This window comes from Anneissia japonica, unplaced genomic scaffold (assembly GCF_011630105.1).
Source record: "Anneissia japonica isolate Jap-2015-1 unplaced genomic scaffold, ASM1163010v1 scaffold288170_len75678_cov146, whole genome shotgun sequence".
Taxonomy (NCBI): Eukaryota; Metazoa; Echinodermata; class Crinoidea; order Comatulida; family Comatulidae; genus Anneissia; species Anneissia japonica.
The window spans coordinates 33607-49615 of record NW_022732629.1 but is presented as its reverse complement, the minus strand read 5'-3'; the positions used below and the strand labels follow the sequence as shown (position 1 = coordinate 49615).

Here is a 16009-nt window from a genome sequence, read left to right as displayed (position 1 = left end):
AAGAAACACACAATATATATATTTTTTTGTTTTAATTTAACCAGCTATAATTAGCACTTAAGCTATGTTGTAAAATGAGTTTCTGTAACAAATAGGTGATATTTTTCAATGAAATTGGGCTAAACTATTTGACACATCCCTCTTGAATAAAATGGAACATTCCAATTTCAGATTAAACTCTTTTATTTTAGAATAACTATGAATCAATTTTTAAAATCAACTAGTCGACCTTACAATATTATTATTTTTGGTGTTGTTATACTGCCTTGTTTTTTCAACATCCTAAGAAAGCCTTTTGAATTTATCTAAGATCAATCCATTTTGCAGAATGGAATGGTCCTATGATCATTGAAGTTGATTTATTCAAAATCAAAATCAATAAAAAATATACACTTAAGTTCAAGCACTTGGTCTTTATAATGATTAGGCAAAGGTCTAAACCATGCACAATTTCCTGTTGACAACACCCCTACCTCTGAATGGAATAACCCAGTAATAGGCTGTATGTTTTTTTAAGAAGTTTAATAAAGTGTTGATACATTTTATTAAACTCAGCATAAGTGTTGCCAACACTTTATGGAATGTTTGGGCTTCAATACAATTTTCATTGTAAACGATGATTTTGCATATTTTGTAAAATGGGTATAATGTTTTGTTTTATAAATAAATGGGAACAAAAGTCTCCGTGATTTTGAATTCATGTTTGTAAAAAACTATAATGAGATATTATGTCAGAGTAATATGAGTTTCTAAAAATCTTTGGGTTGGCTGCAATTCTTTTACAAATTTGGGCTAAAATGCAGTATTTTTAATTTACTAAAAATAGAAACACCTGTGTCACTCTCCCTCTAAAGAAATGGAATAATCCAACAAATTTAAAACTATTTTTACATATTTATAATAACCCAGTATGACACATTGTATCCTAGTAAAATCAAGGTAGTCGTATAATGTTCTACTGAGAAATTAGCTACTCAAAATAAGTCAAAATCACAAATTTTCAATTTACAGTTTACGATTTACAGGAAAAGGGGTAAAATCGATCGCAAATTGATGCTAGACATCGTTATCGTTAGCAATCGTTGAAGTTGAAACGGGTTCGACTTTAACGACGAAAAACATAAGAACTGCCCAATCAAATTATCCATTAATGATGTCATTGAAACTTTTCTGTGTGTGATGTGTGGTGTGTGAGTGCTAGTACATGAAGCAGTTTTCGTCTCCTTGCTCTAAACTCAAATGTAAGTACTTTGAAAATTGATAGACAGAGGCTTATTATGGATAGGTAATATATTTTTATGATAATTAACGTAACAGGTAGCCATTCGATTTTACTTATTCCCACACTCCCGTTTAGTCTTGGCTAGGGCCAGCCCAGCAGAAGTACTTACGTTGGTTCGACGTCGAAATCGAAATCGAAATCAACCTTAATCCAACATCTATTCAACGTCGATCTACACATCCAACATTGATTCAACATCGTGATGTCAACATTGATTCAACGTTGTAATGTGGTCGGTGGCAAAAAACCAACGTTGCATGTTGAAATTGGGTCAGCTTATTCAAAAACGAAAATTCAACGTCTTGTCAACGTCGATTCTCAATGTCGATATGTCGTGATGTGACGTTGGTTTCACGTTTTGCAATGATGTTGAATCAACGTTGAAATTAGGTCAGTCGACTCAACGTCGATTCACGGTGTAGATACAACGTTGCAATTTCATGTTGATGCAACGTTGAACAGTTGACGTTGAATCGACGTTGATACTATGTCAATCACTGAACAACCAAAATTCAACGTCGTTTCAACGTCGATTCTCATCGTCGATACAACGTCGTAATGTGACTTTGGTTCCACATTTTACACGGACGTTGAATCGATGTTGAAATTAGGTCAGTCGATTCAACGACCGGAATTCAATGTCAATTCTCGTCGTTGATACGTAGTGATGTGACATTGGTTCCACGTTTTACACTGACGTTGAATCAACGTTAAAATTAAGTCAGCTGATTCAACAACCGGAATTCAACATCGATTCTCGTCATTGATACAACGTCGTGATGTGACGTTGGTTCCACATTTTATACTGACGTTGAATCAACGTTAAATTTAGGTCAGTCGATTAACAACTGGAATTCAACGTCTATTCTGTTTGTCTATACAACATCGCTATGTGGCGTTGTTTCAACATTGAATACTGACGTTGAACAGTTGACGTTGAATCGGCGTTGAAACTATGTCAGTCACTAAACAATCTAAATTCAACTCCTATTCAACGTCGATTCTCGTCGTTGATACAACGTAGTGATGTGACGTTGGTTCCACGTTATACAAATGTTGAATCAATGTTAAAATTAGGTCAGTTGATTCATCAATCGGAATTCAACGTCTATTCAACGTCGATTCTATTCATCAATACAACGTCGCAATGTGGCGTTGTTTCAACGTTGAATACTGACGTTGAATCGATGTTGAAACTATGTCAGTAACTAAAAACTCCTATTCAACGACGATTCTCGTCGTTGATACGTCGTGATGTGATGTTGGTTCACACGATTTATACTGACGTTAAATCAATGTTGAAATTAGGTCAGTCGATACAACAACTGGAATTCAACGTCTATTCGACATCGATTCTGTTCGTCAATATAAAAGTTGCAATGTGGCGTTGTTTCAACATTGAATACTGACGTTGAAACTATGTCAGTCACTAATCAACTTAAATTCAACTCCGATTCAACGTCGTGATGTGATGTTGGTTCCACGTTTTATACTGACGTTGAAATTAGGTCAGTCGATACAACAACTGGAATTAGGTCAATCGATTCAACAACCAGAATTCAACGTCTATTTAATGTTGATTCTCTTCGTTGATACAATGTCGCAATGTGGCGTTGATTCAACGTTGAACACTGCATTGAATCGACGTTGAAACGATGTTAGTCACTAAACAACCTAAATTCAACTATTAAACGTCGACTCATCGATGATACAACGTCGTCATGTGACGTTGGTTCTACGTTTTACACTGAGGTTGATTCGACGTTGAGATTAGGTCACTTGATTGAACAACCTAAATTCAATGTCTATTCAACGTCCAATCTCGTTGAAGATACAACGTCGCAATGTGCGTTGATTTAATGTTGAGCACTGACGATCAAACTATATCAGTCACTAAACAACCTAAATTCAACTCCTATTCTCATCATTGATACTAATGATATGACGTTGGTTCAACGTTGTACACTGAGGTTGAATCGACGTTGAGGCTAGGTTAGTTGATTGAACAACCAAAATTCAACGTCGATTCTTTTCGTTGATACGATGTGAGGTTAGTTCCACGTTTTACACTGAGGTAGAATCAACGTTGAAATTATAGTTCATTTGATTGATCAACCGAAATTCAACTTCTTCCAACGTCGATTCTCGAGGTAGAAACGTCGCAATTTGGCGTTGATTCAACGTTAAACACTGACGTGGAATCGATGTTGAAAATATGCCAGTCAGTGAACAAGCAAAATTCAAGGTCTTTTCCATGTCGATTCTCACCGTCAATACAACGTCGTGATGTGACGTTGGTTCCACTTTTTACACTGACGTTGAATCAATGTTGAAATTATTTCAGTCTATTCAACAACCGGAATTCAACGTCGATTCTCGATATAGATAACGACGTTGCAATGATTCAACGATGAACACTGACGTTGAAATTATGTTTGTCACTGCGCTCCTCCCATTCCCTATTCCGCACCCCTAGATGCATTGTCGACGTGAATTCAACGTAAATCTGTTTACGTCGTAGAGTACAGTATTCACGCGATGAATTTGTGGTAGCGCGCTCGTTATCCGTGATTAAATTTTAGCGCCTAAACTTGTTCAGTGTTTACACCACCGCTGCGCAATGTACTGTGGACGTGAGTTTAGGCGCAGGATTAGAGATGAAAGAATCTAGCTAGGCCTAGGTTAGGCCAATCATTTAACTATTTTAATTACCTATATTCAGATTAGCGGTAAATAAGGTCTTAGCATAAGCTTTAGGGCCTAGATTCTCTCAATCAAGGCAGGAGAAAGTGAATTTCTTGTTTCATTTGCTGTTTTAGTGGGCGGTCTACTAGGCCTAGCCTAGCAGTAGATGTAGTAGCGAGAGAGGATCCTTTGTTTTAACTATATATTTTAGCTTAGCTAGCTTTTTTCTTTTCTGGCAAAGTCACATTTATTCAATAATACATAATACAGAAAATTCATCTTCAAAATAAAAGAAAAACAGCTAGAATAGTTGTTTGTAAACTAGCCTATGCCAGGGCAAAGACGTACAGCACTGCAGTATCCTAGGTAGGAGGCCTGTTATTATTCATTAATTGAAAACTGTTGATCCTTTCGCCGGTAGTGGGCCTGAAACACAATATTTATTTTTCCTAATGTTACTCTGCAAATTAGCAAGCAATATGCCTAAGCCTAACCTAAATCAACCCGACGTTATGGTACGAGTTAAATACATAAATATTATTTAAATATCCGTGAAAATATGTTTACGAGTTGGCCTAGGCATATAGGTCTATAGTATATTACTTTGTTTAGGAATTTCAATTAATTTTTTTCGCACAATATTTGTTTAATTGATATTTTTATTTTCTCACAAAAAAACAAATTGAAAAAAATATACACAGATTAGACTTGACTAAAGATTAAAGTATTAAAAAAATAAATAAATAAAAGATACTGTACATCATATAATTTGAAAATAAATTTCATATAGGCCTATTAACGTCATTATAATCAATAAGATTTTATATCATTTTATTTCATTAAGTGAAAACTGTACACAGCTCACCAAGTCCTTAATTAACTGTACCGGGCGTTGGCGGGCGGGCGTGAAGCACAGAGCGCAACTCGGGCGCTTCTGGGAGTTACCGTACGCTATTTAGTAGGACCATGCCTACCTTCTAGTTCTTCTTGGCTAGCAGGGCCTAGGCCCGGCCCCTAGGCTAGGCAGACCAAACTAATAAATACTGACCTAAAAAACCATTCTCTATCACAGTCTCTAATTAGGTGGTAGTGCTTGTGGTACTGGCTCAGCGTTATCCGGCAAAGAAGGATGTCTCTTTCCCCTTTAATTTGCTGTTTCTTACGCATCAAATCCATCAACATAACGGCTTTCAGCTTTCTGACAAACGACGCCATGATGAATCAGCATAAAAAATTTTCAACTTTAATGATTCAGCGTTTTACATGGTCAGCTTTGGCGGACCGACACGATTTTTAATAAAATCGTTATTCATTCAACGTCAAAGGCCATCGTTAAAAAATTGACGATAGACATTGTAAATGTTGATTAACGTCGACAGGAAAAGCGGCTTTACACACATCGCTACTAGTCGAGATTACACATATCGCTACCAGTCGATTTTGTACACACATCGCTACTAGGCGGCCCTGAGACGCCCTAATTAGAAATTGATGTTTTGAGAAAATTGACTTCAGAGTTGGGTCTTGTTTCTTTTTGAATACACTTTACCTAGAGTTATTTTTTGTTAGCAATATTAAGAATATCTTTTTGAATATTATTGGCAAATTTCATCTAAAATGAATGCAGAGTTTACATGATCAAAGTTGAGTCTTCGCCACAAAATCTCTCAAAATATACATGACCTAACTTCTATTCATAATACAACCCAATAACATAATAAAATTATTATTATTATTATTATTATTATTATTATTATTATTATTATTATTATCATTATTATTATTTTATTATATTTTATTATATAAAACAAATAAATAAAAGCATCACTAAATGCATTTTTGAACAAATCTGGCTAGGTCTGTATTAATAATCCAGTGAAAAACTTATTATATAATGTATTTAATTATTATATTTTTATAATTATTATTATTTGTATATTATAATAACCAAATCATTGCAATATGTATAAGCTTATATAATAATTGAAAAGAACAATCCTACTGTACATAAGTATCAGTAACAATTCTACCTATATTTAATTACCCTCAGCCAATAAGTCTTCAACATGTGGCTGGACATCATCTTCAGCTACATGGTCATCATAATCGCTAAAATCATCATCTGGAAAAAAATTAATGATTCTTTTTTTAAAGCTTTAAAAAATACCATTACCAGTAGTAATTACAGTACTACTAATCCTGGTAAAGAAGCCTAGATAGCCAAGAGTTAAATTACAATTGTCAGGTCGGCCCATGCCACGTGACATGTTGTTTGTTAGTTTGTTTTGCTTAAATCTATCGTAAGTTTTTATTAGGTTCAATTTACTAGGTATGGTGAAATAATCCTTGTAAGTAAACAATGTGTAGGCTATCCACGATAATTAATTGCTGGAACCGGACGGATCGCATGCACTGACGACAGTGTAGTACAGTACTATTAATTTCTATATTCGATATTTTTACTCTAATCTGCTACCTGTCTCCTGGGGATAATCTTTTCTTCTCATTGGTTACTTGAAAGATTTCTTATTCAATAAATGTTTCCATGTACACATAAGATCAAATAAAAATAAGAACCAGTTTGATGCCCGTATATGCAGTATATGGTTTAACAATAATATAAGAACTAAAGGCAAAAATATATTCTACAAAACCTGGTCTGAAAAAGGCATCATTTTAATTGATGATCTATTAGATAAAAACTGGATCATTTTACCCTTTGCATGAATTCATAGAAAAATATCAGATAAATATTGATTTTATAATGTTTTATAGTTTAATTGAATCAATAAAGAAACATCATGACTTTATTTTTAATACAACACATGTGGAAAAAACTAAAGATATGCCTTTTAATTTAGATGCTATTAAAGATGTGAGGGGGGGCTGGTAGAATATACGATATACTGTTTGAAAATAAAAGGGTAAATGAAAAGTGTAACATCTGTGAGAGCCCAAAATGTAAATAAATTTTTTTAATACTTAAATCGCATTACATAACGTAAAAATACATTGCCTGTGTAAGTTCAAAAATAAGACCTTGAAAAACTATGCTACAAGTTTTGTTCAAGTAATTTGTCTTTCAACTCTGTTTTATTTAAATGTACATTTCTGTATCTTTATAGTCTTTGACCTATTTTTTTACCTTTTTTTTAAATAAAATTTGAAAGTAAAAAAAAAATATTTTTCTTTTCATTTTTATAGTTTTTTGTTATGTCTTGATGCCTTTAATGTTGTTTGACCATAATCTTTTTTGTTTGCGTTACTTGAATTCGATTTTTAGTAGTCCTCAATGGTTTCAAGGTCTGCTGAGTCATCATTTTCTTTAAGCCCTTCAAAAAATGAGGCCTTGTATGTTGGCATGTGTTTTGCTAACTTAAGAAGGTCCTCTTTTTTTCTATGTGGGATGCCTCGTGAGGTAGTCATGCAGGGTACACAAGAAATTGGATTTCCCCCCTTCTGCATTTTGTTAGTGAGTTCCTTGGCATAAACCATCTAATTTATGTCTGGATTCTTTGATAAGCTTTACATAATCTTCAAAATCATGGATATTAGAGCCAGCATTTAGCTTTTGGGTAATTGAGCCATGAACAGAATCTGCTGCCATAAATGTGTGGCCTAGGCTCCAAGTATGGTGATGGTTTCTGTTCCTGTTGTAGGGTTATTAGCCATTCTGGGAAGTGCACTAAGAAGGGTTCAATTTTTGTATTGGCTTGAAAAATTGTCCACCAAAAAGATAATTTCTCTCATGTCCCTATTGGTTTGCAAAAATGCAAGGTAACTGCTTGCAATATGGTAGGCTTTGCGACCTGCTTCTCATTCATGCCACAATATTGCTGTCGCAGGAGTACCTTTACCTGGTGTTGCAAAAGTTTCATTAAATAAAACAAGTTTTCTAGAAAAATAATAATCCTTACTTGGAATTTTTGGCATATATATTGCCTTCTGCATGTCCACAGTTGTGACACACACCTTTGGATCGTTAAGCATTTTAGAAAAATATGTAGAAATGCATGGTAAGAGCATGGTTTCCCTCCACTTTCTTGCTGTTTTTGTATGAATGATGCATGCATCTTAGATACTGATAGATCCGAAGGAAGGTAACAGCGGTTTGGGGCATGTTCCCTTTTGTAGTGGCTTACCGTAGGCCTATAGCTTTCAATAAAATTAACAATAAGTTTTCTATAATTATTACTAAATTTATTAGATGGCTTGTGATGTCCTCGAGCATCACCCCGAGCTCTGACAACTACACCCCCATTATTTTGGGCATTTTTTAATGCCACCTTTACTACTGAATCATTAGTATAACCAAGTGTGTGCAAAAAAAATGTTTTGCACACAACATATGTACCTAGCTGCCAGATCCTTGTCATTTCTCTTCGGGAATTTCTAGACTTAGAAGTGTCTGATCTCTTATTTTCTGTTCGAACATTATGGACAATGAAGTCCCTTCTCCTGTTAAAATCCATTTCCCAAAAGTTGTCATGAATTTCACTCATCTGCTGCTCAGAAATTTTTCCTGAGCGCCTTCAGTTTTTCCTTTATTTGTTTAATAAATAACAATCTTACACAAAAAATACATTATCAAGTAATCAGATATTATATATTAAAACTATAGGGCCAACAACTTGATATGACAATAGTATAATACTCTTCTAAGGGGTGCACGAAATCATGATCAAATCGTGAAACACAAAGGCTTCATCACACATTTAGAAGGAATTACTTTATCGCATGTTATATACTGTAGTTTTACCTCATTATTTCTTAAACTACTATACTAATTATATACAAACAACCAACAAAAATAAAACATTTAGTTTACAGAGCAAAAAGATAACATTAATGAAACAAACAATTTAAAATTGTACAAAACAACAGTATATATATTAAAACATAGTAAAAGAACAAAACATTTAGTTTACAATACAAAATTTATAACAAATCAAAGACTCAACATAATATACCCTCTCTATCTACCTAGTGTTGTTAATTAAAAATAAACAGAAAATCTTAGCATGATTTGGGTTGTAAAAGATACTCCAATGACAGGACCATTTACAAAGCATATTAGAATATTCCTGTAGAATCAAAACTGTAAATTGCATGTTAGTGTTACTTTCATATTAAAAATTCTGTAACTTTAAACCTTTACCATATTCACGAAAATAAGCACTCAGTAACCTTATTTATTGTGGCCTCTTTAAGAGTGTTTTCTTTGTGAACGCTTTTACTAATAAAACAGTTTACTGACTGTTAATTCATGAGGGCATGATAATTAAATGAAAGTTATTAGAACTGTTTATAAAAGCTATATAACCAAAAAGAAGAGATTTTTTAAATATCTAACCGGGAGGAACAGGCATCTCACCATTATCAGCTGCTGCTATGATTGGTGGTTCTTCTGTAATAACAACATTATATATATATGTTGTATACATATTCAGAAAAACTATGGGAGAAAGGGGCTAAGCAGTTTAAAGCAATAATATCAAGGAACCAATTACCTAAATCGTATCTTAATAATGACGAACTAATCAAGCGGAGCATGCATCTCACCATCTCCATCTTCATCAATAGCATCTTCATCAATAGCCTCTTCAGTCGGCTGTTCATCTGCAAAATTAACACCAAACAAAGTAAACACAATTTACAACAATAAAACATTAACATGTATGTCATACATTCATAGTTTTCAGCAAATTCATCATTAGGGTATGTTATGTTTGTTAACAATAGAAAGTTATACCTTGTGTCATTTCAAGCAAGTTTGCAAGACCTCAGGCTTCACGATCTACAGCTACATCTACAGTTAGTACAAACAAAATAATCAAAATACAAACAGCAATTACCATTATTATATAAGAAAATTGTTTCAGTCATACAAATATATAGAATATCAATCATACATACTCATCATGATCATTAGATATTTATTCATATGCTTTTTATGGGTTGTATATAACTGAATAATCTTCATGGGCTGTTGTGACATAATGTACTGATTTTATTTATATTATGATTTTAACAATTAAGTGTAGTATATTTCCAAGGACCAAAGCATTCAGCAGCTAAGGCAGCTCCAAACTCTCTAGGTTAGAAATAGACCAGCTATATGGCCTATCCAAGCCTTTTGTTTCTTTTAATCAACCTAGGCTCTTCCTATTGGCATATGGCTAGGCCTATATGTAGGCTAACCTTACTAGGCCTAGCAAGTGTAGTAATTATCACCTATTATACTGTGATAAATACCGAGTGAAGCTTACCTTTATTTGATGGGATAAAGATGGGATGGGATTTATCTTCTTAGGGGATAATACTCCAATAATATATAATATCCAATCACAGAAGTACACACGGTACAGGTAATACTCCTGCCAAATATACTGACCTGGACACCAGATACACAGTAATAATCCTGCAGAATGGATAGCGATGCTCTCAGCATGAAATCCGGTGTACAAGTGACGACAATTCCCCAAGATCTCGGCGATCTCTCCCTTGCACACCTGGGGGCAGGATATGCAAATACACAGATGCCGGGGTTAGAGGTCGTTGCCGTTGATCAGTCTCTCGAACAGACGGCGCCTGTCACTACACTCCTCCCTTATTTGAAAAGAGCTGACAACATCCCGTTGATAACCAGTCGAACAACGTATGGCTCGCTGAGTCACATATTGTACAGGAAACCCGGTGAACGTACATTGATATCCTCAACGGGGAATAATGCCAAAAAACAGTTCTCTCAGATCTGAAAGGAGTAAATAAGTAAGTAAATTAATTAATTTCCAGAACAAACATAAATACTTCTTTGTGGGATGCAAATCGGACTTCTATAAGAGGTCTCGACCGTTCTTCCTGGTCAGGTCCAGGGGTGGATCCAGAAATATCCAAAAGGGGGGCCGGAAGGGGGGGCCGAAAGTTGGGACCGATTGAGACAACACTGTCGTAGGGGGTCCGGGGCATGCCTCCGCGAAATTTTTGTGTTCTAGACGCCCGAACATAACATTTGAGGCATTCTGGGCTATCATTTTTTTCTTTTTCTCTCTTTTTTTTCTTTCTTTTTAATTTTTTTTACCTCCTAAAAGGGGGGGCCGGGGCCGGGCTGGCCCCCCCCCCTTAATCCGCCCCTGAGGTCTAAGACCTGTCTGGGGTCCCGGCTGAGCATCTCCCCCACTGCTGCTGCTGTCGCCCACAAGAGATGGGGTGCCCCAACTCGCTGCCCTACCGGTGCGAAATGTGGCCCATCCGACTCAATCAGCAACCTTCGGTCATCTATGGCTTCAATATGCCTACATGCTTGTCGTTGCTGGCTGTTGAAACCACTCGCTGCCAGGGAAAAGCTAAAGTATGTAGCCGGGAAGTGACGACGATAAGCATCAGCGATGGCAACGGTGGAGGTGTAGTTTTGGAGAAGTAATCTCTGCTCTCGCGGAATACGGGACAGCCTTAAAATGTTCTGTAGTCGCGAGTAGCATTCTTCTGCCATGGGGTCCCCAGCCATACCTATCAGATGTAGGCATACCACACAATGTTGGTGATGGGAATAACACCGGTTCAACACACGTCTGAAGAATCCCTCCTGGCGGTACCAATCAGAGGGAGGCCTGGAATAGTCAAGGCTGATTTCCCCAACACTTTCACCTCACTCATCCGCGAGAGTGAATGGAGTCGATCGAACTGGTCAGATGTTAGGCTTTTCTTTGGGTGAACTCCAACAGCAATGTCGAGGTGCAGGTCCCTTGTGATAAAATTTTTGAGGTCGCAGTAAACTGCAATGCCTCCCGCCAAGGACACTGGACGAACGTCGCCTCGGGGTGGCTCCGCCCGCTCCAGGTCACTGCAACAGTCAGCTGCTCTAGAATTCGGAGATGTCGCCGAGCTTGGCGACGGGTGCTCCGACCTAAGGGTTTCAGACACGATGGAACATGCTTCCCCACCACATGCACTCGCATGTTCACCACTCTTCTCCGGGTACAACCCGGCTAAGCACACAGGTTCTCTGGGGCAAGACGGGGATGGCTCGGCAGAACCGGCCACTCTGTTGCGGTAACAGTAAGCGGTGGTTCTTTCGTTTCCACTGGATGGCCTTTTGCTGCGAGTTCCGTCGACTCTGCTGGCGACGATCCCGCAAGCGGTAGTGGCTCCAGTGGCAGACGAGAAGGTTTCTCTCCTCGGCCTCATCCAACTGCAACTCCATCTTATCCATCTCCTCGGCGGACATAGCTCGGGCTGGTTTGTCTTCTGAGTCCATTTCAATGAGAGTAAGGAAATACAATACATTTGGTTAGAAGTGGACATGATATTAACCAAGGAACTCGAACTAGTTATTTACATTATACGTTAGTGAATGGTTAAATGGCCAGGGTTTCTACACTGGGCACACTTATACAAATCAATGTCCAGGGCATCCGATGGCGAGATGTTCACACATGAGCCATGATACCAGACATTACAATAATCATACTGAATCATAAAGGCGCCTGCCCAGGGTTTGTGACAACTGCAGTACAGCATTCCTGGGGCATCATCCGCATTATCTGTAGGTAAAGAGGAAGATGTTAAAACAGAGTTAATCAACCATTTGGGAAGCTGCCTATCAAGGCAAGGCTTCAACTTATCATGATTGAGGATCATCACCTTGTTCCTCAGTTGTACCCTGAATAAACACGGGGTTATGACATCTATTATGACTCCTGGACCCTTCCACGGAGGAGAAAATTTTTTGCATTTGACTTTGGGGGTGCTTTTATTGAGTATATACACCCTATCCCCACGTTGGTTAGGCCGTTTCAGAACACGCAGATCGTAATTCTTCTTCATGCGCTTCTGAATCTCCTTGAGGGTTTCCCTGGCTATATCGTGAGCATCCCGAATGGAATGAACCAATTCTGAGATGTAGTCTCCAACTTCCTGAACTTCCTCTGGCACTCGGCAAACATCAAATCAGCGGGAAGATTAATTTCCCGGCCTAGCATCAACATGTTCGGAGTAAGCCCTGTAGATCTGTTTATTGTGGCGCGTAATGCACCAGCAAGTTGTGGAAGATGGACATCCCAGTCTTTCTGTCTCTTGCCAACATAGCATATGTTACCTAACAAACCAGAAAGGACGCGATCCATAAGTCTTTGGAAAGTTGCGGGACCGTTAGTGACACCGAACGGTATTACATTAAATTCAAACAAACCAAATTCGCATGCAAAAGCTGTTTTGGGTTTATCTCGTTCAGCCATCGCAATTTGGTTATAGCCACTACTTAAATCAAGAGTCGAAAACACTTTTGTGCCGGTAAGGGATTTTAAAATACCATCAATGTTCGGAATTGGGTATGCATCAAGCAGCGTTACGCTGTTGAGCTTCTGATAATCTATGCATAGGCGGTAATCGCCCTCCGTACCCTTGGGAATTAAAATGACCGGTGCTTCCCATGGGGAATTTGATGGTCTAATTCTGCCATCATCTAACAATTTGTCGATTTGTTTCTTTAACGCGTCGCGTTTCACTTGACTCAACCTGTATGGGTTGCATTTTGTAGGATGACTTGTGCCTGTGTTGAGCTCGTGTTGGAATATCTCCGTTTTGCCCAGTATATCTGTGAAAACAGAAGGAAAATCATCAACACATTTAATATATTGGTTTGTGACATCACTTGAATTTACATTAACATCATTGGTAACATTATCTTGCATAACTACAGTAGTAGTATCAACATTTGCATGTAAGCACCCAGTATTATCTAAAATGGGGAATTCGATCTTAATGTTGTGGGTTATAAATATAATATGAACCTCTTTGAAAATCGATGCAAACTTTTAGGATCATTAAAATATCTGTACCAATTAGAATGGGCACAGGTAAATCAGACACAACAAGAAAAGTGTGAGTAATAACCTTGCCGGCCAACTCCAAGTTAGCTGAAACTTTACTCTTTACCATCAATGGTTGTCCATTGACCATACTCAAGTTATTTTTAGTATCAATATGATTAGCGATACAAGTGTTGTTAATTTTGAGTTTTTGTAGCAAGTGTTCACTTGTGATGCTAAAACTGGAACCAGTGTCAATCAATGTGTTCTCGGACATATTGTTCAGCGTCACTACAACGAACGGACACAAAACTGGATCAAACTGGATCATAGCAAAAAGCTTGTGTATACTCTTTGGAGCCTCAGCTGTGTAGTACGCATGATTTTCTGCTGCGAACCCCCGCTTTGTGCTTTCGGAAGTTGACTACTGTAGGTGGTTTGCGATTTCTGCGGTTCAACCGTACATTGATCTTGCTTATGCCCAAGCTGTTTGCAACAGAAACAAACTGTAGTGTACCTACTCTTGTTTTGGTTCGCACTATCTGAATTCCCAGTGCACCGGTTGATTGATTTTGGTTTTCTGTTCATTAAGAGTTCATCAGCAAACTTTGCCAATTCTCTGGGAGAACCATATTTCATCTCGCGCAATTTAGACTGTAAATCGGCACCTAGTACCGTAGACAAAAATTGATTAGTTAACACTAGGTTTAACATACGAACTGTCTCTGCATTTTGCTTTGCTTCCGTATCAGGAGTGAGCCAGTTTACTTGATATTTCTCGAGTCTACATAAAAAATCTTCGAAAGTTTCACCTGCACATCTGTGTTCTGTGCAAGATTTAACTCTATAACTCTCCGGGGTCAATTGATATCATCGGAGAATTGCATCTTTAACTTTGGAATAATCCAAAATATCTGATTCATTTAAAGCGTGAAAAGCTTGTTGGGCTTTGCCAGTGAGAAAAAGCTCCAGAATTACTGCCCAATTTTCTTTCGGGAGATTTTTTGCTGTCGCCAATCTTTCAAAAGTTGACAGATAACATAAAATATCATCGTCTGATGAAAGCTTGTGAAAATCAGGTAATTTCTTTAAATTGGAAGTGTTCAAATTGGTACCAACTAGGCTAGCAATTAGGCTACGCAGACCATCGTCAACTAGGTCGACATTTTGCTTTGCCTTTTGGTCAGCAGGGTGTTGTAAATTGGGTAACTGCAAAAGAACTTCAATTTTTTCTGCCTTTGTATGAAGGGTAGAAGTGTCAATATGATTGACTATACAATATTCATTAATATAAGCAGATGTGAAATGCTTTAAGATGGATGAAGGCTTGTTCGGGTTTGACTCACTTGCTACGTCTGAGGAGGGTCCTGGCTGATCATCCTCCACGTTATTATTACCACTAGGCATGGGTAGCCCATTTTCATCAAAGCCGCCTGCATTTTAATCCGAGTGCTGATCGTCATTTTGCTGTTTTTTTGTGTGGTTCCGGTTGTCCACTACGCCAGTGAAAGGGTGTTTGGTACACAGTTATGACACTATGCTCTAATTAACTATAGCTTGACACTATATAAGCTTGATAATCCTTTATTTAACACAAAACGACAACCCTTTATGTGGACGACCATTACCTCCACCTCCTACTTCCGCCCGACCCAACCACGAGGTCCCCCAATCTTCCCATCATACACCAATCCCTATGATGCATATTAATGAGCACCGTTACACTAAGCCTAGGCTATGCTGGACGTAAGATTGAAGAACTGTCATTTCCCTACCTCCAAGCATGAGGATTTGAGCCTTGAACCAATTTGAACCACGTTCATCTTTCTTTCCGCCGTTCGCATCCATCCACTTTACCATGTATGCTCGGTCTACGGCATTCTTTATCGTGTGTTGAAGTGTTCAATATAATTAACACTCACTATTTCCTTTTGGTGGTCTTGCAAATATCGCACATATGCATGTGTCACAACTTTCTATGTTTTCGTCGCCATCTCGCCTTCGGCTGCACAGCACTGCATCTGAACATCGTGAGCCGTGGGCGGGAAAAGAGTCAGACAAACTTATGCGTGTACGTCAACAAGTTTCATCATCGCACGTGCATGTCATTATTAGGATTAAGATGTGTATAAGAGACAGGTTTCTACACTGGGCACACTTATACAAATCAATGTCCAGGGCATCCGATGGCGAGAATCATAAAGGCGCCTGCCCAGGGTTTGTGACAACTGCA

The 16009-nt window shown here is 37.7% G+C and overlaps 1 protein-coding gene across 1 annotated transcript in view; it reads left to right on the top strand.

Moving 5' to 3' along the window:
- Positions 1 to 1215: 1215 nt before the first annotated feature.
- Positions 1216 to 16009, top strand: part of LOC117115749 — a 22900-nt gene continuing 8106 nt past the window's right edge. The window contains exon 1 of the mRNA XM_033259674.1: positions 1216 to 1241. The gene's annotated coding sequence lies outside the window, so the exon portion shown is untranslated. The remainder of the gene's footprint in view (positions 1242 to 16009) is intronic.